Here is a 21,307-nt window from a genome sequence, read left to right as displayed (position 1 = left end):
ATTCTTACGCACAGACATGTTTTTGTCATTTTAGCGTTTATTCTTTGAAATATATTACAGTTACAGTTATAGTTTGGTAATTGTAACAAACTAGATGTTTCCTTGAAATCTTTATGAATGAACAATTCTAACATTGTAGTTAGGATAAAAAAAAATCATAGCACTTCTTAAATCAATCACAATTTTTTTCAACAACAAGCTTAGAAATGAAATGTTAAGATTGTGCTTGACTATCTATCGCTCTGCCACAAATAGAACACAACTTATATTCTTATATACATTCAAAATTTCCTACAGTTTGCCTAAATAACACCTGGGCACAAAATGAATTTTTAAACTTCAATTCTTTAGTTGTTACTGTTTCATGCCTTGAATACCTTTCATATCCTTTTCATCCCATTTAATTTCTATTTATTATGCTATGTTTAGTTCAAGTGCTATGATCTCTAAGAAGTCTTCATTGATTCCTCCTGTCAGAATGAAATACTTTTTCCTCTGGCTTCACTCAACATCCTACATATGTCCTGATTCAGTACTCATATTAATTTGACTTTTAATTATTTTATTCATTTATATCACTATATCTGTCTTGCCTAATATTTTCAAAGACAGTGGGACCTATCATCTCTGACCAATGCATATCCATTACTCACACAGCATCCAGAATGATGTTTCTCAAATGGACTTTATATATCAGAACACTTAGATTTAAAACAAAAATGAGCAGAAAATATGGGAAGCTGGTTCACAAATACCCCATACCTCCATAATACACAGCTTCCCCTGCTATCCACGTAGCACACAGAGTGGTACATTTGTTATAATCTATGAAACTACACTGGTGTGCCATTATCATCCAAAGGCCATATATGTTTACAATAATGTTCACTCCTGGTATTGTATAATCTATGGGTTTTAATGAATTGGAATGATATATTTTACCACTATAGAACAATATAAAAATAGTTTCACTACCATAATAATCCTCTGTACTCAGTTTATTCATCCCTCCCTTCTTTCCCCTAAATCCTTTATCACCATTTTTTACTGCCTTCATAGTTTTGCCTTTTACAGAATGTTATATCTTTGGAATCATATAGTATGTATCTCTTTCAGAATGATTTATTTCACTTAGTAGTATCCATCTAAGTTTCCTCCATGTCTTTTCATAGCTTCATAGCTCATTTATTTCACTGATGGATAATAGTTCATTGTCTGGATATTCCAGAGTTTATTTATCCATTCCTCTGGTGAAGGAAATCTCATTGTTTCTGAGTATTTGCAACTATGAATAAAGCTGCTACAAACTGGCACATGCAGGTATTTATGTGGACATACATTTTCACTTCATTTGGGTAAATATGGAAGAGTGTGATTGCTAGATCATATAGTTAGAGTATGTTTGGTTTTGTGATAAAGTGCCAGAGTTTTCCAAATGACTATCATTTTTCATTCTCACAATCAATGAATGAGAATTCCTGTTGCTCTACATTCTGCAAATGTTTTGGTGGTGTTAGTGTTTTGGATTTTAGCCATAGTAAAAGGTAGGTTGTTTTAATTTATAATTCCCCCATGACATATGATATTGAGCATCTTTTCAAATGCTTACATTTATCATCTGTAAGTCTTCTTTGCTGAGGTATCTGTTCAGATAATTTGTCTATTTAATTGGACTGTTCATTTTCTTATTGCTGAATTTTGAGTTCTTGAAACAATTTGAATTAGAGTCTTTTATCAGATATTTGTTCTGCAAATATTTTCTCCCAGTCTGTGGCTTGTTGTCTCATTTTCTTGATGTTGTTTTTCCTAGCACAGATATTTTTTTACTTTTAATGAAGTCCAGCTTATTTATTATTTCTTTCATAAATTTTGTCTTTATTGTTGTCTCTAAAAAATCATTACCAAATCAAAGTTATCTAGGTTTTCTGTGTTATCATCTACAGGTTTTGTAATTTTTCCTCTTACAGTTAGGCTTATAGGAATTAGGGGGTTAATTTTTTTAAAGGGTATATGCAGGAGAAGAAGGGGACGACAGAGGATGAGCTGGATGGATGGCATCATTGACTCGATGGAGACGAATCTGAGTGAACTCCGGGATTTGGCAATGGACAGGGAGGCCTGGCGTGCTGTGATTCATGGGGTCACAGAGTCGGACACGACTGAGCTACTGAACTGAACTGAACTGAATCTCTGCGTATTCTGTTTCCCCCTTGCACGTAATGTCTACTTCATCCAACAGCTTTTATTAAAGTGATTGTCTTCTTCACATTTTCTTGTATTTGCTTTTTTGTCTACTTTCAGTTGACTGTATTTGTATGGGTCTATGTTTGGGCTCTCTATTCTGTTCCATTGGTCTATTCTGTCTATTTTTTCACTGATATCACACTCTTTTGGTACTGTGTCTTTATAGTAAGTCTAGAAATTGGGTGGCTCCAGGTCTTCAACTTTGTTTTTCACTTTTAAGTATTGTGTTAGCCACCCTGGGTCTTTTGAATCTCTATGTAAACTTTAATATAAGTTTGCTGATACCTATAAATTAACTTGTTAGAATTTTGATTGGGATCACATTGTATAGAGAATGGTTGAGAAGGACTGACATTTTGGCAATACTGAATCTTCATACGTATGAACAAAGAATGCTGCTGCTGCTAAGTCGCTTCAGTCGTGTCTGACTCTGTGTGACCCCATAGACGGCAGCCCACCAGGCTCCCTCGTCCCTGGGATTCTCCAGGCAAGAACAGTGGAATGGGTTGCCATTTCCTTCTCCAATGCATGAAAGTGAAAAGTGAAAGTGAAGTCGTTCAGTCATGTCTGCCTCTTCGCAACCCCATGGACTGCAGCCCACCAGGCCAGGCTCCTCCGTCCGTGGGACTCTCCAGGCAAGAGTACTGGAATGGGGTGCCATTGCCTTCTCCAATGAACAAAGAATATCTTCCGTTTATTTGGTTCTTCTTTGATTTAGTTTACCAGAGAGTTTTAGTTTTCTTCACATATATCTTACACATATTTTGCTAGACTTGTACCTAAGTATTTCATTTTGGGGAATGCTATTATAAATTGTACTATGCTTCAAATTTCAGATTACAATTGTCCATTGCTGGTATGTGGGAAGGTAATTGACTTTTATGTATTGAGCTTGTATCTGCAGCATAATATAATCATCCGTTAGTTCTAGGATGTATTTGTTATAGATTAATGCATATTTTTCTAAGATACACTTGTCATCTTTGAAGATAGTCTTATGTCTTTCTTCCCAATAGGTGTAGCTTTTATTTCCTTTTGTTTTATTATTGAATTAAATAAACTTTCAGTACATTTGAACAGGAGTGGTAAGAGGGAACATCTTTGTCTTATTTTGAACTTAGATAGCTTCTAGTTTCTCATTAAGTATGATGTTGGCTGTAGGTTTTTTATAGATACTCTTTATCAAATTGAGAAAGTTTCCCTAGCTTTCTGAAAGATTTTGTCAAGAGTAGATGTATTCTGTCAAATGCTTTTCCCACACCTATTGATATAATCATATGATTTTTCTTCTTTAGACTGTTGATGTAATGGGTTAAATTGATTTTTTAAATATTGAGCCATCCTTACAAAATTGGAATAAATCTCACTTGACAGTGGTGTATAATTTTTAACATAGTTTTGGGTTCAATTGGATAATATTTTGCTGATGATTTTTGCATCTATGCATATGAGACATATTAGTCTATAGTTTTCCTCTACTGTTTTTGATTTTGATATTAGGATATTGCTAATTCATAACATGAATTAGGACGGATGGCCTCTGCTTCTGTCTTTTGGAAAAGATTGCAGGTAATTAGTAAAACTTCTTCCCTAAATGTTTGGTAGAATTAATCTGTGAATTCCTTTGGGCCTGATGTTTTCTAAGATATTATTTCAATTAAGTTTCTTTAGTAGATATCAGCATAATCAGATTGTATATTTCTTCTTGTGTGAGTTTTTAGAGATTGTATCTTTTAAGAAATTGATTTAATCTTTTCCCAAATTAGTGGATATAGATTTTCCCTTGGTATCCCTTAGAATATTTTTAATATTCATGGGCTCGGTAGTGATGTCTCCTCTTTCATTTCTGATACTAGTAAATTATGTTCTCTTTATTAGTTAGCCTTTCTAGAGACAGTCTTACTGATTTTATTAATCTTTCAAAGAACCAGCTTTTTGTTTTATTGATTTTCTTCATTGTCTTCCTGTTTCCAGTCTCACTGATGCTGCTCTAATTTTTGTTATTTTTTTTTTAATTTTTCATTTGGACTTAATGTGCTCTTTTTTCATAGAGTCCTAAGGTAGTCAATTTATTATTTTTAACATCTTTTTAAATAGAACATTAGCATTTAATGTATGAAAAGTATGTCAGGAATGACTGAGACATGATTTAAGGATCTCCATGTGCTGCTAAGCACCCTAAATTAAAACTGCTGAATAGTTGCTGATTCACTAAAATGAAGGAATCATTCTGAGAACTGGATTTTTTCTGGATGAAAGAAAACATAACTTTCTCTACTAACATGTGTCCCATAATTCAGCTGCATATACAGGACAGTTTTACTATCTAATCCAACTTTATCAATAAAGGTCTGTATAGTCAAAGCTATGGTTTTTCCAGTAATCACGTATGGATGTGAGAATTGGATCATAAAGAAGGCTGAACACTGAAGAACTGATGCTTTTGAATTTTAGTGCTGGAGAAAACTCTTGAGAGTCCCTTGGACTACAAGAAGATCAAACCAGTCTATCCTAAAGGAAATCAACCCTTAATATTCATTGGAAGGACTAATGCTGAAGCTGAAGCTCCAATGCTTTAGCCACCTGATGCTAAGAGCTGATTCACTGGAAAAAACCCTGATATTGGGAAAGATTGAAGGCAAAAAGAGAAGGGGACATCAGAGGATGAAATGGTTGGATGGCATCACTGACTCAATGACATAAATTTGAGCAAACTTTAAGAGACAGTGAAGAATGGGGGAGACTGGCATGCTGCAGTGCATAGGGTTGCAAAGAGTCAGAAACAACTTTGCAACTGGACAACAAATATCCACCTATCTCTCCAATGGGGGCAGGGGGGAGGAGGCAGAATTCCCTGTAACCTCAGTTCTCTGAGAAATCTAAAAAGGGCTTCTGCTTGCTTGCATACTTTCCCCTGTTTGCTCAGCTGTATACCTCCAGGTTCTTTACATGCCAACTGGAAGCCAGAAGTTCAAAACTATGTATTTTTAATACACAATAATTGAAAAATACTTCTGTGTGTCAAACTCTTCATAGCCTCTCATCTCATCAAAAAATCTGAGGCCCTTATGATCAGCCTCAAGTCTTAAGGCTTAAGAGGTATTTCTCACTTGATTCTATAATCTCATATCATCCACCATTTTGGTTTCTAGATTCTCACAACACTAGCCTCCTTTCCAGTCTTCAAATACACCAGTATCTTTTGCACCTTATGACCTTGTCAATGGTTATTCCTGCTCTCTTCAGTGTTCTTTCCCTTTATCTTCAAAGGGTTCCTCCTTTTAATTCTTGATTTACTTCAAATATCAACTACCCAGGAAACTACCCAATCTAACATACATTTCACATATATATTTCTGTCCTATCACTCTGCTGTATTTCTTACAGCATTAATCAAAAATGGATATTTTGTTGTTTACTTTTTTTACTGATCTTAATCACTGACATATACATTCTATTAAGGAGAAATCTTGCTGTTCATTACTTTATCCCAGTGCCCAGAATAGACACTCAAAGAATATTTTCTGTAATTTAATGAACTAATTAATGAATTGATAGCCTCACTATGGCAGGTTGATTTCATTAATGGTCAAATTTCTTTAACTGTCTATCTTCATCATTTCCATGTGTCTCATTCCATGAGACAGGGTCCATTTCCTTCCTCTTAATTTTGGACTGATCTTTAACCTGATTTGATCAGCGAAATAGGGAATAAGTGACTATACCAGTTCCAAGCCTATATTTCAAGAGATCATGTGAATTTTACCTGCCTGTGTTTGTCTATCTAGCTCTGCTATAAGGGGATGCCCAGGTTCAACTGCTGAAGGATAAGTTACATGGAACAGAGATGTGTCTTCTCAGTTGTTCCATCTAAGGTCATCCTAGACCAGGCAACAATCATTTGATTGCCAGAAATATGAGAGTCCTGTCAGTGTCACTGGAGCCTGATCTTTAGCCAACTTCAGATATAGAATGAGACCCAACAATACTAATAGAACTAGGCAGACAATTTAAAGACTCATGAACTAAGTGAATGACCATTGTTCTAAGCCACTGAATTTTGGAGGATTTATTTTATAGAATTATTTTGATAAGCGATAACTCAATACCACTGTGTCTTGTATATTATAGATTCTCATTATTAGTTGAAATGCTTCTAAATTATATCTAGGTGGAATATCTTTTAGCTAAAATTTTGTAACTCCAGTTCCCAGTGCATTTCTTTTTTTATGCATCAATTCATTAAAACTTTAGTTAGTTTTAATGTGTTATGGGAACTGAAAAATACACCAGAAAATGAAGAACGTTTGAGTAGTCTAATGTAAGAGACAAATACAAACACTGATGAAATAAAATACAATGTTCTTAGGTGTTAATGTCGATAAGATTCATATCTCACTGTCATGGGGAAATTATAAATACGATCCTGTATATAAAATTGAAAGGATAAATAGGAGTTGGAGAAATAAAAATGGGCAATAGTTTCTAGATAGAATTGAGATAGCAAAATTAATGTCATGAAGGCCTGATAGGGCTGGATATAAGTGAGAATCATGAAAAAATAATAAATCTCATGCATAGGATGTGAGAGAGACAATAATGAGACTGACTTGAGGGTTGGATCTTGCAAGATCTTGAACAACAAATTAAGAAGTTTGGTTTTTATTTTGAGGGAATCCAAGCTCTAAGCATTTGAGACATGATTTTATATGTAAAAATTGTTTGACAAGGTCAACTTTTTTTGGTAAGTAACAGTAGTGTGAGAAATGCACTAAATACTAATATGGCAAAAACTGTGGGGGATAGAAGATTTAGAAATCAAATCTCTGCTGTATTTCTAAACTAAAAGGAATGTTGTCATCAAAGTTTGTCTCCTTTCTCAATTTACATTTCTCTCAGTAGCAGAACTTTTGCCTTAGGCTTGAAGTTCTAAACATGTTATAGCTTTGATTACTTCTTTGTTGTTCCTTACTCAATGTCACTATGTTGTATTAAGTATTCCTACCTGGAAAATTTTCAATCCATACCTTCTTCTCTATGTTTATTGCCACCATACTAGCCTAGTAACAAGACATCAAATCTAATTGAGGGTGAATAACAATGTATACTGCACAATATTTTCAATTTTCAAAACACTTTCACACAATACTCTATTTGATGGTGCAACCATTTTTTGTTTCAGGTAGGCCTTGTTACTTTGCTTAAGTTGTGATTAAACTTTTGCTTTGAGAAGTTAAGGAAAAGCCTGAAATTTCACGTTCTGATTGAGTCCTTTCCACTGTGCTCTACTATAACTTACCAATCTCAATAGCCTGCTGGTTTACCTAGATTCCCTTTCTGTTCATTCTGCTTACAAAATGCAATCAGATGGATATTACTCATCCTACCCTTTTATTCCTCTTTTCAACAACTTCAAACAAATATCCTTTATTTATAATATTAAGTTCAAAGCTTTTAGTCAAAATTTATGGTTCATCACCACCAAAATTTATGGTTCAAAAAGTTTTCACTTTTTCTGGTGACCATCAAGACCTCCAGAATCACAATCATAAAATACGTCTTCCACCTTAATAAGATGTACTTTACTGAACACCATCAACACTTCTGTTAATAGTTCCTTTATCAGTGCTTATTTATTCAAGTAATTTGGAGATACAAGCTGGCTTTAACCATAAAAGGCAGTACCTCTGTGCCTGTCTAACATGTTTTCTTTAAATTCTCTCTTTTCACTGTCTTTCTTATGGCTCTATTTTAAAAGCTGGAGAAGGCAACAGCACCCCACTCCAGTATTCTTGCCTGGAAAATCTCATGGATGGAGAAGCCTGGTAGGCTGAAGTCCATGGGGTCGCTATGAGTCAGACATGACTGAGCGACTTCCCTTTCACTTTTTACTTTCATGCATTGGAGAAGGAAATGGCAACCCACTCCGGTGTTCTTGCCTGGAGAATCCCAGGGATGGGGGAGCCTGGTAGGCTGCCGTCTATGGGGTCGCAGAGGGTTGAACACAACTGAAGCGACTTAGCAGCAGCAGCATTCTAAAAGTATACATTTCAATGAAACAAATCACACTTTGAAGAGCAAGTAATAATCAGAACACTGTGTATTCTATTTCCTGTCAGAGTTCTGACTAACAAACTGCCAAAGTCTCTTTAGTTCTAACTCTTAATTGAGAAAATTAATACACATTAAGAATGAAGATCAAAAATAAGGAAGAATCATGAGAAGTGTCAGAATTAACTTGTCTTAAAGGTTAACAGTGAGCTAGAGAGCATGGATGATGAAATCTGTAGGTTTCATTTCACTCAGCACAGAGAAGGATGAACACATCTTGAGGGTAAACAAACTGTCCAGACCAGTTTACCATATTTGCCATTTGGTCTCACTTTCTTGCCTTTCATCTGAATTAGCGATCTTCATGAACTTTAAGACAGCAGACCTTCAACCACTGTCATCACAGGTAAAATTAGCCCCCTTTACCCATGAGGATAAGTTCCAAAAGCCCAAGCAGAAGCCTGAAGCCCAGATATGCTGAACCCTACAGATGCTCCCCTTCATCTGCAGTTTCACCTTCCATCATTCCACTGACTGACTAAACAACAGAAGGTGAAATTGTGGATAAGGGGAGGCTATAGAATGAAAAGGCAAAAAGGTATGACACTGAAATATGAAAACCCCTGGTTGGTAGCTGTCTAATATGCTACTGGAGAAGAGCAGAGAAATAACTCCAGAAGGAATGAAGAGGCTAGGCCAAAACAGAAAAGATGCCCTATTGTGGTTGTGTCTGGTAGTGAGAGTCAAGTCTGATGCTGTGAAGTACAATATTACGTAGGAACGCTAGTTCCAATAATCAAGGTAAATTGGAAGTGGTCAAAGAGGAGATGGCAAGAGTAAACATAGACATTTTAGAAATCCATGAACTAAACTGGACTGGAAAGGGCAAATTTAATTCAGATGACCATTATATCTACTTCTGTGGGCAAGAATCCCTTAGAAGAAATGGAGCAGACTTCAGAGTCAAAAAAAACAAAACACACAAAACAGTCCAAAATGCATTGCATGGGTACAACCTCAAAACAGACAAAATTATCTTGGTTCCTTTCCAAGGCAAATCAATCAACATCATAATGATCCAAGTAATGCTCCAACCAGTAATGCCAAAGAATCTGAAATTGACTGGTTCTAAGAAGACCTATAAGACCTTCTATCAGTCAGTTCAGTTGCTCAGTCATGTCTGACTCTTTGCGATCTCATGAATTGCAGCATGCCAGGCCTCCCTGTCCATCACCAACTCTCGGAGTTCACTCAAACTCACGTCCATTGAGTCGGTGATGCCATCCAGCCATCTCATCCTCTGTCATCCCCTTTTCCTCCTGCCCCCAATCCCTCCCAGCATCAGAGTCTTTTCCAATGAGTCCACTCTTCACATGAGGTGGTCAAAGTACTGGAGTTTCAGCTTTAGCATCATTCCTTCCAAAGAACGCCCAGGACCGATCTCATTTAGAATGGACTGGTTGGATCTCCTTGTAGTCCAAGGGACTCTCAAGAGTCTCCTTCAACACCACAGTTCAAACACCAGGAAAAGATGTCCTTTTCATCATAGGGGACTGGAACACAAAAGTACAAAGTCAAAAGATACCTGAAATAAAAGGCAAATTTGCCCTTGGAGTATAACATGAACCAAGGCAGAGGTTAACAGAGTTTGCAAAGAGAATTCACTGGTCATAGCAAACACCCTCTTCCAAGAAAGCAAGAGATGACTGTACATATGGACATCACCAAGTGGTAAATACCAAAATCAGATTGCTTATATTCTTCACAACCAAAGATGGAGAACTTCTATACAGTCAGCAAAAATAAGACCAGGAGCTGACTGAGGCTCAGATTGTGAACTCCTCATTACAAAATTTAGAATTAAATTGCAGAAACTAGGGAAAATCACTAGGCCATTCAGGTATGATCCAAATCACATTCCTAAGGATTATACAGTGGAAGAGACAAATAGATTCAAGGGATTAGCATTGCCTGAAGAACTGTAGACAAATGTTCATAAAACTGTACAGGTGCAGAACCATTCCCAAGAAAAATAAATGCTACAAGGCAAAGTGGTTGTCTGAGTAGGCCTTACAAATAGCTGAGAAAAGAAGCAAAAAGCAAAGGAGAGAAAGGAAAGATAACCCATCTGAATGCTTGCTAAGCATGCTAAGTTGCTTCAGTGGTGTCCGACTCTGTGTGACCCTATGGACAGCAGCCCACCAGGCTCCTCTGTCCATAGGATTCTCTAGGCAAGAACACTGGAGTGGGTTGCCATTTCCCTCTCCAAAATGCTTAGTTCCAAAGAATAGCAAGGAAAGATAAGAGAGCCTTCTTAAGTGAACAATGCAAAGATACAGAGGAAAACAATAGAATAGGAAAGACTAGAGATCTCTTCAAGAAAACTGGATATACCAAGGGAATATTTCATGCAAAGCTGAGCACAATAAAGGTCAGAATTGTAAGGACCTAACAGATGCAGAAGATATTAAGGAGATGGCAAGAATACACGCAAAAATACAGAGAAAAACTGTACAAAAAAAGCCTTAATGACCTGGATAACCATGATGGTGTGGTCACTCACCTAGAGCCAGACATCCTGGAGTGTGAAGTCAAGTGGGCCTTAGAAAGCACCCCTACGGACAAAGCTAGTGGAGGTGATGGAATTTTAGCTGAGCTATTTCAAATCCTAAAAGATGATACTGTTAAAGTGTGCACTCAGTATGCCAACAAATTTGGAAAACTCAGTGGTGATCCCAGGACTGGAAAATATCAGTTTTCATTCCAATCCCAAAGAAGGGCAATGGGAAAGAATGTCCAAACTACCGAACAATTGCACTCATTTCACATGGTAGCAAGGTAATACCCCAAATCCTTCAAGTTAGGCTTCAAAAGTACACGAATTGAGAACTTCCAGATGTTCAAGGTGGATTTAGAAAAGGCTAAGGAAGCAGAGATCAAACTGCCAACATCCACTGAATCATAGAAAAAGTGAGGGAATTCCAAACACACATCTACTTCTGCTTAATTGACTATGCTAAAACCTTTGACTGTGTGAATTACAACAAACTCTGTACAGTTATTAAAAACATGGGCTCAACCTAGACAGCATATTAAAAAGCAGAGACATTACTTTGTCAACAAAGGTCCGTGTAGTCAAGGCTATGGTTTTTCCTGTGGTCATGTATGGATGTGAGAGTTGGACTATAAAGAAAGCTGAGCACCAAAGAATTGATGCTTTTGAACTGTGGTGTTGGAGAAGACTCTTGAGAGTCCCTTGGACTGCAAGGAGATCCAACCAGTCCATCCTAAAGGAGATCAGTCCTGGGTGTTCATTGGAAGGACTGATGTTGAAGCTGAAACTCTAATACTTTGGCCACATGATGCAAAGAACTGACTCATTTGAAAAGACCCTGATGCTGGGAAGATTGAAGGCGGGAGGAGAAGGGGATGACAGAGGATGAAATGGTTGGATGGCATCACCGAATCAATGGACATGAGTTTGGGTGGACTCCAGGAGTTGGTGATGGACAGGGAAGGCTGGCCTGCTGAGGTTCACGGGATCACAAAGAGTCGGACACAACTGAACTGAACTGAATGCTTGATGGTAAATATTTATCTGCTGGTGCTTAATGGTAAAAAAAAAAAAAAGGCAGGAAAAAATGGAACAATTACTATAGTATGACAGAAAATAAACCCAGGGAATACCATTAAACGTTTGTTATTTAGGGTACTTGGGTGGTACCATCAAAGGTAGTGGAAGAGGGAGCCTGAAAACTACACTGGAACCATGAAGGATATCTGAGTTTACATATTCCTTAAACGGACCATAGGCCAAGAAGCTTCACTGAGAAAGAATGAAGTCTTAGCTCTCATCTCCTAAAGTTTGGGCAGATAGAAACTGCATGGTAATGGCCTTTGAATCTTGAATATATGGCACCTGCACTAACATGGAACACTTTTCAGAAAATATATGCAAAATGTAATCATGTAAAAAAAAAAAAATGGGAATACCAAACCACCTTACCTGCCTCCTGAGACCTGTATGCAGGTCAAGAAGCAACAGTTAGAACCAGACTTGGAAAAACAGACTGCTTCAAAATTGGGAAAGGAGTACGTCAAGGCTGTATATTGTCACCCTGTTTATTTAACATATGCAGAGAACATCATGTGAAATGCCAGGCCAAATAAAGCCCATGCTGGAATCAAGATTTCTGAGAGAAATACAAATAACCATAGATATGCAGAGGAGACCACCCTAATGTCAGAAAGTGAAGAGGAACTAAAGAGTCTCTTGACGATGGTGAAAAAGAAGAATGAAAAGCTGGCTGAAAACTCAACATTCAAAGAAGGAAGATCATGGCATCCAGTCCCATCACTGTATGGCAAATAGATGGGGAAACAATGGCAACAGTGACAGACTTTATTTTCTTGGGCTCTAAAATCACTGCAGATGGTGACCATAGCCATGAAATTAAAAGATGGTTGCTCCTTGGAAGAAAAGCTATGACAAATCTGGACAGCATATTAAAAAGGAGAAACATCAATTGGCCTACAAAGGTCCATCTAGTCAAAGCTATGGTTTTTCCAGTCATCATGTATGGATATGAGAGTCAGACCACAAAGAAGGTTGAGCACCAAAGAACTGATGCTTTCGAACTGTGGTGCTGGAGAAGACTCTTGAGAGTCCTTTGGACTGAAAGGTGATAAATCCAGTCAATCCTAAAGAAAATCAATCCAGAATATTCATTGGGAGGACTTATGCTGAAGCTGCAATACTTTGGCCACCTGATGCAAAGATCTGACTCACTGGAAAAGACCCTGATGCTGGGAAGATTTAGGTCAGGAGGTGAAGTGGGCAGCAGTGGATGAGAGGGTTGCATGGTATCAGCAATTCAATCAATATGAGTTTAAGCAACTCCAGGAGATAGTAAAGGACAGAGAAGACTGGCACGCTGAAGTCTATGGGGTCGCAAAGACTTGGACACGACTGAGCAATAACAACCATATGTCAGTCTGTCATACTGTCATTTAGTGTACTACTACTACTACTAAGGAAAGAAGAGAAATAATGAAAAAACTGAGTAACTTAAAATATGCAGAGTTGCCACAGTCCAGGTTTATATAGCTTATTTAAGGCTTGGATGAAAATTAGAAAGTCCTTTCATATACATTTCAAGCACTTTATCAGGATTTTTTACCAGGCAGATTACCCAAAGGTTTTTTAGAAGTCTTATTTTAATGGGAGTAGCCACGGTCTTTGAATGAGTTCAGTTATTGAACATGTAATATTATGCAGGGCCCTGCTGAAACTTGGAGGTTCTAGACCAAGGTCTACATGCCTTCACTGGCCAATGTCCACTCAATTTTCCCTGGATAATTGGAACAAATCACCCAAGCTCGTGTAATAATTCCTTTCTCTGAATGTTGCTTTAATGATAAGAAGAGATGTTCTCTACTGAGGAACAATCTTTGCTTCTGAATATGCGTGCTTCATCCCTGATGTTTTAGTCTTTAGGAACAATGGCACCAAATCTGACCAAGCTCAAGTCTGCAGGGAAGTGATACAAACATTCTGTAAGGGGGTGTTTAGGTGTGATAGTGAAAATGGAACTTCCAGATTATGAATAGTTGGTCTTTGGAAGAAACAGCACTGTAGATGGGGAGATACTACATCCTATGGAACAGAACTTAAAACCCCTATGTGGGATCACTATTAAGCATTTAATGGCCATTTCATTATGTTGTTATTCCAGTATATTCCCAATGATTAAATATGTGTTGAGGGCAGTGACGACAGTTAAGAGGCCTTAAGATTGAGTCCCTTGATCTGAAATGAAGTTGCATAGATAGCATGACTGTGAATAAGATATTCTGTAAATCCATCACATTGGGTGGTACTGGAAGAATTGTTGCAGATAGGAAAGGAAAATCCATTTTGTGGACACCTGTTTATTACCATGGGACCTCCCTGGTGGTTGAGTGGTAAAGAATCTGCCTTCTGATGCAGGAGACTCAGGTTTGATCCTTGGGTTGGGAAGATCCCCTGGAAAAGGGAGTGGCAAACCACTCCAGTATTCTTGCCTGGAGAATTCCATGGACAGAGGAGACTGGGTGGGCTACAATCCATGGGGTCACAAAAGAGTCAGACATGACTTAGTGACTAAAACAAGAGCAACACTTATTACAGTGAGAACAAAGAACTATCCCCTTTTTGATGGAAGAGACCTGGTATAATCATCCTAACATCAGAAAGCTTGCTGGACCTCCCCAGGAGTGATGCTGTATCACTGGCCTCTGATATTAGTATGTTGAGTAATTTTTGGCAGAATTAATAATCAGATTAGCCTTGGTAGAGGAAGCCCAGGATTTTGAGCACATACTCAGTCTCTACCATTCCGGTTGCTATGCTATTCTGTATAAGAGTTTTTAGATCAAGTACCATGTTGATTAAAGAATGATCCTGATTGACAACTGTAAAATAGCTGCCTCCATTTGCTTTAGATGCCTTTTAATGTGCGTTCATGTTAGATGAACAAGTGTTCATTCTTTCTGCCTGTTCAAAGAGGTCTTTCTGCATAACTGTCCCAGACATTCTTGTCACTACACCTGCAAACCTCATTTTTAAAAAATCCCAGAAACAGAGAGGAGAACCCCAGGACCTGTCTTCCACAGAGGCCAGCTTTCTCAGACACAGAGCAAGCTAGAAAAGGGGAAGGAGAGATTGGAGGATGATGTGGCATGTCTGGAGGATTTAAACAAGAATAATCAGAACAGCCAGTATTTGCATTTTCTTTAGCCCAAGGCTAACCTCCGCATCTGCTTAGTTCAGGCTATACTAAGTTATATCTCAGTAAGACTAACAGGGTGGAAAATCAGTCAAGTTTATCCCCTTCTTGCTTCAAGTTCAGTGCTCTTCTTTCTTCTCTGCAGTTAACATCTAACTAACTCAGCATCAGAACACTTTAGATCTCAAGCTATACATTTATTTGTAACAGAATCATACTATTACCTCTTAGAAAATTTTAGATTCTTCAAAAAGGTTTTTAGGAAAAAAATAAGTTCTTTAAGGTATTCTGTGTTTTCTTCAGTTCAGTTCAGTCGCTCAGTCATGTCTAACTCTTTGTGATCCCATGAATTGCAGCATGCCAGGCCTCCCTGTCCATCACCATCTGCCAGAATTCACTCAAACTCACGTCCATCGAGTCGGTGATGCCATCCAGCCATCTCATCCCCTGTCGTTCCTTTCTCCTCCTGCCCCCAATCCCTCCCAGCATCAGAGTCTTTTCCAATGAGTCAACTCTTCGCATGAGGAGGCCAAAGTACTGGAGTTTCAGCTTTAGCATCATTCCTTCCAAAGAAATCTCAGGGCTGATCTCGTTTAGAATGGACTGGTTGGATCTCCTTGCAGTCCAAGGGACTCTCAAGAGTCTTCTCCAACACCACAGTTCAAAAGCATCAATTCTTTGGTGCTCAGCTTTCTTTATAGTCCAACTCACATCTATACATGATGACTGGAAAAACCACAGCCTTGACTAAACGGACTTTTGTTGGCAAAGTAATGTCTCTGCTTTTTCTTAAGTGGTTAAAAAAAAATCACTACTGCCTTCCCTGAAGAATTCACTCATCTATTTGCTAATTTTAGTTAATATTATCTACTAGTTGAGGATTTTTATGACTTTTACAATGATGTAAATCTAGGCACTTTACAGTAGAGATCTTTAGATGTAAATCTCTCCTCCTAAGACCTTGAGTGTTTACCAAAGTGGTTCTCAACCAGGACTGCACATTAGGAAAAAGTGCATAGCAAAAGAAAACTGAAAACAAAACAAAACCAAAAAAAATAACCAAGCTTCTCTACTCCAACCCCAACAAAAAAACAAAAAACAAAACCCTCTGGAAATGGAATTAGGCACCGATATTTCTATAATACCTACCTGGATATGTTATTGTTTGACATCATTGATTCACTTAAAATCCTTCAAATTCTCTGGTTAAGTTAGCCATCTCAATTCACAAAATTATTTTTAAAATTATTTTCTATAAGTATATTGTATAATTTTGCCTAGATTGTGATGTTCCTAAATTGTATTCTTTATTTAACTATTTATTTTAATTGGAGGTTAATTACTTTACAATATTGTAGTGGTTTTCACCATACATTGACATGAATCAGCCATGGGGATACATATGTCCCCCATCCTGAACCCCCTTCCCACCTCCTTCTCCATCCTATCCCTCAGGGTGTCCCAGTGTACTGACTTTGAGAGCCCTGTTTCATGCATCAAACTTGAACTGGTGATCTATTTCACATATGATAATATACATGTTTAAATGCTATTCTCTCAAATCATCCCACCCTCACCTTCTCCCACAGAGTCCAAAGTCTGTCCTTTATATCAGTGTCTCTTTTGCTCTCTCACATATTGGGTCATTGTTACCATCTTTCTAAATTCCATATACATGAATTAATATACTGTATTGCTGTTTTCCTTTCTGACTTACTTCACTCCGTATAATAGGCTTCAATTTCATCCACCTCATTAGAACTGATTCAAATGTGTTCTTTTTAATAGCTGAGTAATATTCCAGTATGTATAAGTGCCATAGTTTCCTTATGCATTCATCTGCCGATGGACATCTAGGTTGATTCCATATTCTAACTATTGTAAACAGTGCTGTAATGAACATTGGGCTACATGTGTCTCTTTCAATTCTGGTTGAATTGAAAGTGTGTATGCCCAGCATTGCGATTGCTGGGTCATAAGGCAGTTCTATTTCCAGTTTTCTAAGGAATCTCCACACTGTTATCCATAATAGTTGTACTAGTTTACATTCCCACCAATAGAGTAAGAGGGTTCCCCTATCTCCACACGCTTTCCAGCATTTATTGTTTGTAGACATTTTGATAGCAGCCATTCTGACCAGCATGAGATGGTACCTTATTGTGGTTTTGATTTGCATTTCTCTGATAATGAGTGATGTTGAGCATCATTTCATGTGTTTGTTAGCCATCTGTATGTCTTCTTTGGAGAAATGTCTGTTTAGTTCTTTGGCCCTTTTTTTTTTCTTTTTTTTTGATTGGGCCATTTACTTTTCTGGTATAAAGCTGCATGATCTGCTTGTATATTTTTGAGATTAATTCTTTGTCAGTTACTTTGTTATTATTTTCTCCCATTCAGAAGGCTGTGTTTTCACCTTGCTTATAGTTTCCTTTGTTGTGGAAAAGCTTTCAAGTTTAATTAGGTCCCATTTGTTTATTTTTATTTCTATTTCCATTACTCTGGGAGGTGGGTCATAGAGGATCCTGCTGTGATTTATGACAGAGAGTGTTTTGCCTACATTTTCCTCTAAGTGTTTTATAGTTTCTGGCCTTACCTTTAGATCTTTAATCCATTTTGAGTTTATTTTTGTGTATGGTGTTAGAAAGTGTTCTAGTTTCATTCTTGTACAGGTGGTTGACCAGTTTTCCCAGCACCACTTGTTAAAGAGATTGTCTTTAATCCATTGTATATTCTTTCCTCCTTTGTCAAAGATAAGGTATTCATAGGTGTGTGTATTTATCTTTGGGCTTTCTATTGTGTTCCATTGATCTATATTTCTGTCTTTGTGCCAATACCATATTGTCTTGATAACTGTAGCTTTGTAGTATAGTCTGAAGTCAGGCAAGCTAATTCGTCCAGTTCCATTCTTCTTTCTCAAGATTGCTTTGGATATTTGAGCTTTTTTGTGTTTCCAAATAAGTTGTAAAATTATTTGTTCTAGTTCTCTGAAAAATACCATTGGTAGCTTGATAGGGATTGCATTGAATCTACTGATTGCTTTGGATAGTATACTCATTTTCACTATATTGATTCTTCCGATCCATGAACATGGCATATTTCTCCGTCTATTTGTGTCATCTTTGATTTCTTTCATCAGTGTTTCATAGTTTTCTATATATAGATCTTATGTTTCTCTAGGTAGATTTATTCCTAAGTATTTTATTCTTTTTGTCACAATGTTGAATGGAATTGTTTCCTTAATTTCTCTTTCTGTTTTCTCATTGTTAGTGTATAGGAATGCAAGGGATTTTTATGTATTAATTTTATCTCCTGAAACTTTACAATATTCATTGATTAGCTCTAGTACTTTTCTGGTGCCTAAATTGCATTTTTCATTGTGTCATACAGGTCACTGAATCTTTAATTTTTCAAACACATCTTCTTGCTTTCATATATGAACATGTTATTTCTGGAAATATAATGACAGTTATATAGAAATAAGAATTTACTTATGGGTGATGGTGATTTTTTTTAAAGTCTTCTGGCAGTGCTTTTATTTGAAATTCATGATAAAAATAATTATAAATTTGAACTAAAATGTTCAACTTAGATAATTATTTTTCCTTAGGTATACTGACAATTCAGTTCAGTTCAGTTCAGTCACTCAGTTGTGTACAGGTCTTTGCAACTCCATGGACTGCAGCAGGCCAGCCCTCCATGTCCATCACCAACTCCCAGACTTTACCCAAACTCATGTCCATTGAGTTGGTGATGCCATCCAACCATCTCATCCTCTGTCATCCCCTTCTCCTCCTGCCTTCAATCTTTCCCAGCATCAGGGTCTTTTCCAATGAGTCAGCTCTTTGCATCAGGTAGCCAAAGCATTGGAGTTTCAATTTTAGCATCAGTCCTTCCAATGAACACTAAGGACTGATCTCCTTTAGGATGGACTGGTTGGATCTCTTTACAGTCCAAGGGACTCTCAAGAGTCTTCTCTAACACCACAGTTCAAAAGCATCAATTCTTCACCACTCAGCTTTCTTTGTGGTCCAACTCTCACATCCCTACATGACTACTGGAAAAACCATAGCCTTAATTAGACAGATCTCTGTTCGAAAAGTAATCTCTCTCTGCTTTTTAATATGCTGTCATAACTTTTCTTTCAAGGAGTAAGCGTGTCTTTTAATTTCATGGCTGCAATAATCATCTGCAATGATTTTGGAGCCCCCCGAAAATAGTGTGCCACTGTTTCCAGTTTCCCCATCTATTTGCCATGAAGTGATGGGACCAGATGCCATGATCTTTGTTTTTTGAATGTTGAGCTTTAAGCCAACTTTTTCACTCTCCTCTTTCACTTTCATCAAGAGGCTCTTTAGTTCTTCTTCACTTTCTGCCATAATGGTGATGTCATCTGGATATCTGAGGTTAATGATATTTCTCCCAGCAATCTTGATTCCAGCTTGTGTTCCCTCCAGCCCAGCATTTCTCATGATGTACTCTGCATATAAGTTAAATAAGGAGAGTGACAATATACAGCCTTGATGTACTCCTTTTCCTATTTGGAACCAGTCTGTTGTTCCATATCCAGTTTTAACTGTTGCTTCCTGACCTGCATACAGATTTCTCAAGAAGCAGATCAGGTGGTCTGGTATTCCCACCTCTTTCAGAATTTTTCACAATTTGTCGTGATCTGTTATATTAACAATATTAACAATTAAATTGGAGGCGGTCCTAAGATGGCAGAGGAATAGAACTGGGAGACCACTTTCTCCCCCACAAGTTCATTAAAAGAACATTTAAACACTGATTAAATTCCACAAAACAACTTCTGAATGCTGGCAGAGGACATCAGGCACCCAGAAAAGCAGCCCATTGTCTTCGAAAGGAGGTAGGAAAAAATATAAAAGGCAAAAAGAGAGACAAAAGAGGTAGGGACAGAGCTCCGCCCCAGGGAGGGAGTTCTAAAGAGAGAGAAGTTTCCAAACACCAGGAAACACTCTCACTGCCGAGTCTGTGGTGAGCCTTGGAACCACAGGGGGCAACATAACTGGGAGGAAAAATAAATAAATAATTAAAACCCACAGATTAAGTGTCCAACGGTAACTCCCCCAGTGGAGAAGCAGCTCAGATACCTGCACCCTTCACTAGCAAGCAGGGGCTGGGCAGGGAGGCATGGGCTGCATTGCTTAGAGTAAGGACCAGGCCTGAATGTCCCCAAGACAATCTGAGGGAACTAACCTGGGATAGTAAACCAGACTGTGAGACAGCTACCATACGAAAAGCCCTAACCTAAGACACTGTCAGGCCCACTCACAGAACAAAGGACTGAACAGAGCTAGCCGGCTGCAGACCATCACCCTCTGATGACAGGCAGCCAGAGCTGAAAGGGGGCAATCACAGCCCCAGAGAGGCATTATCTCCAAACTGCAAGTAGGCTTCTTTGCTAACTAAGACTTCTTGGGGTTCTGGATGGTCATCATCTGCCTGAGAAGGTGCAAGGTTGTACACCCAGAAAACTGAGCAGCAGGGACAGGGGGAGGCAATAAGTCGCAGTGACCATGCTCGCCAAACACCTCATCACCTGAGCTGCTCAGACCTGGGAAGGGCACAAAACACAGGCCCAACCGAGTCTGCACCTCTGAGAACTACCTGAGTGCCTGAACCTGAGCGGCTTTGACCTGGGAGGTGCATGCAGCCCAGCACCGGCCCCAGATGGTTCCCAGCGGAGCAACCTAGAGCCTGAGCAGTGTGGGCAGGAAGGGCACACTTGCCGTGAGCAGGGGCAGGCCCCGTGTGTCTGAGACACTGCGAGCACATGCCAGTATTATTTGTTTTCAGCGACCCTCCCTTCCCACACTGTGACTGAACAAGTGAGCCTAAAAAACTGTCCACCACTGCCACCTTGTGTCAGGGCAGAAATCAGACACTGAAGAAACCAGCAAACAGAAGAAGCTAAGACAGAGAGAAACACCTTGGAAGTGAGAGGTGCAAGAGATTAAAACTCTGTAGTTAGTACCAACTACATAGAAAGGGGCCTATACATCTTGAGAAATATAAGCCAGACCAAGGAACTATCTGAAAATGAACTGACCCCACAATGCCCACAACAACACCAGAGAAAGTTCTAGACATATTTTCACTATTTTTATCATTTTTTTTAATTTTTAAAAAATTTTAAGTCCTCTATTACTCCTTTAATTTCATTTTTATAACCTACTATTACTTTGCAAAAAAAAGAGACCCTATTTTTTTTAAAGCAAACTTCATAT

Source organism: Ovis canadensis, chromosome 1 (genome assembly GCF_042477335.2).
Source record: "Ovis canadensis isolate MfBH-ARS-UI-01 breed Bighorn chromosome 1, ARS-UI_OviCan_v2, whole genome shotgun sequence".
Classification (NCBI taxonomy): domain Eukaryota; kingdom Metazoa; phylum Chordata; class Mammalia; order Artiodactyla; family Bovidae; genus Ovis; species Ovis canadensis.
The sequence above is the reverse complement of the archived record's forward strand: the minus strand, read 5'-3'. Positions refer to the sequence as shown.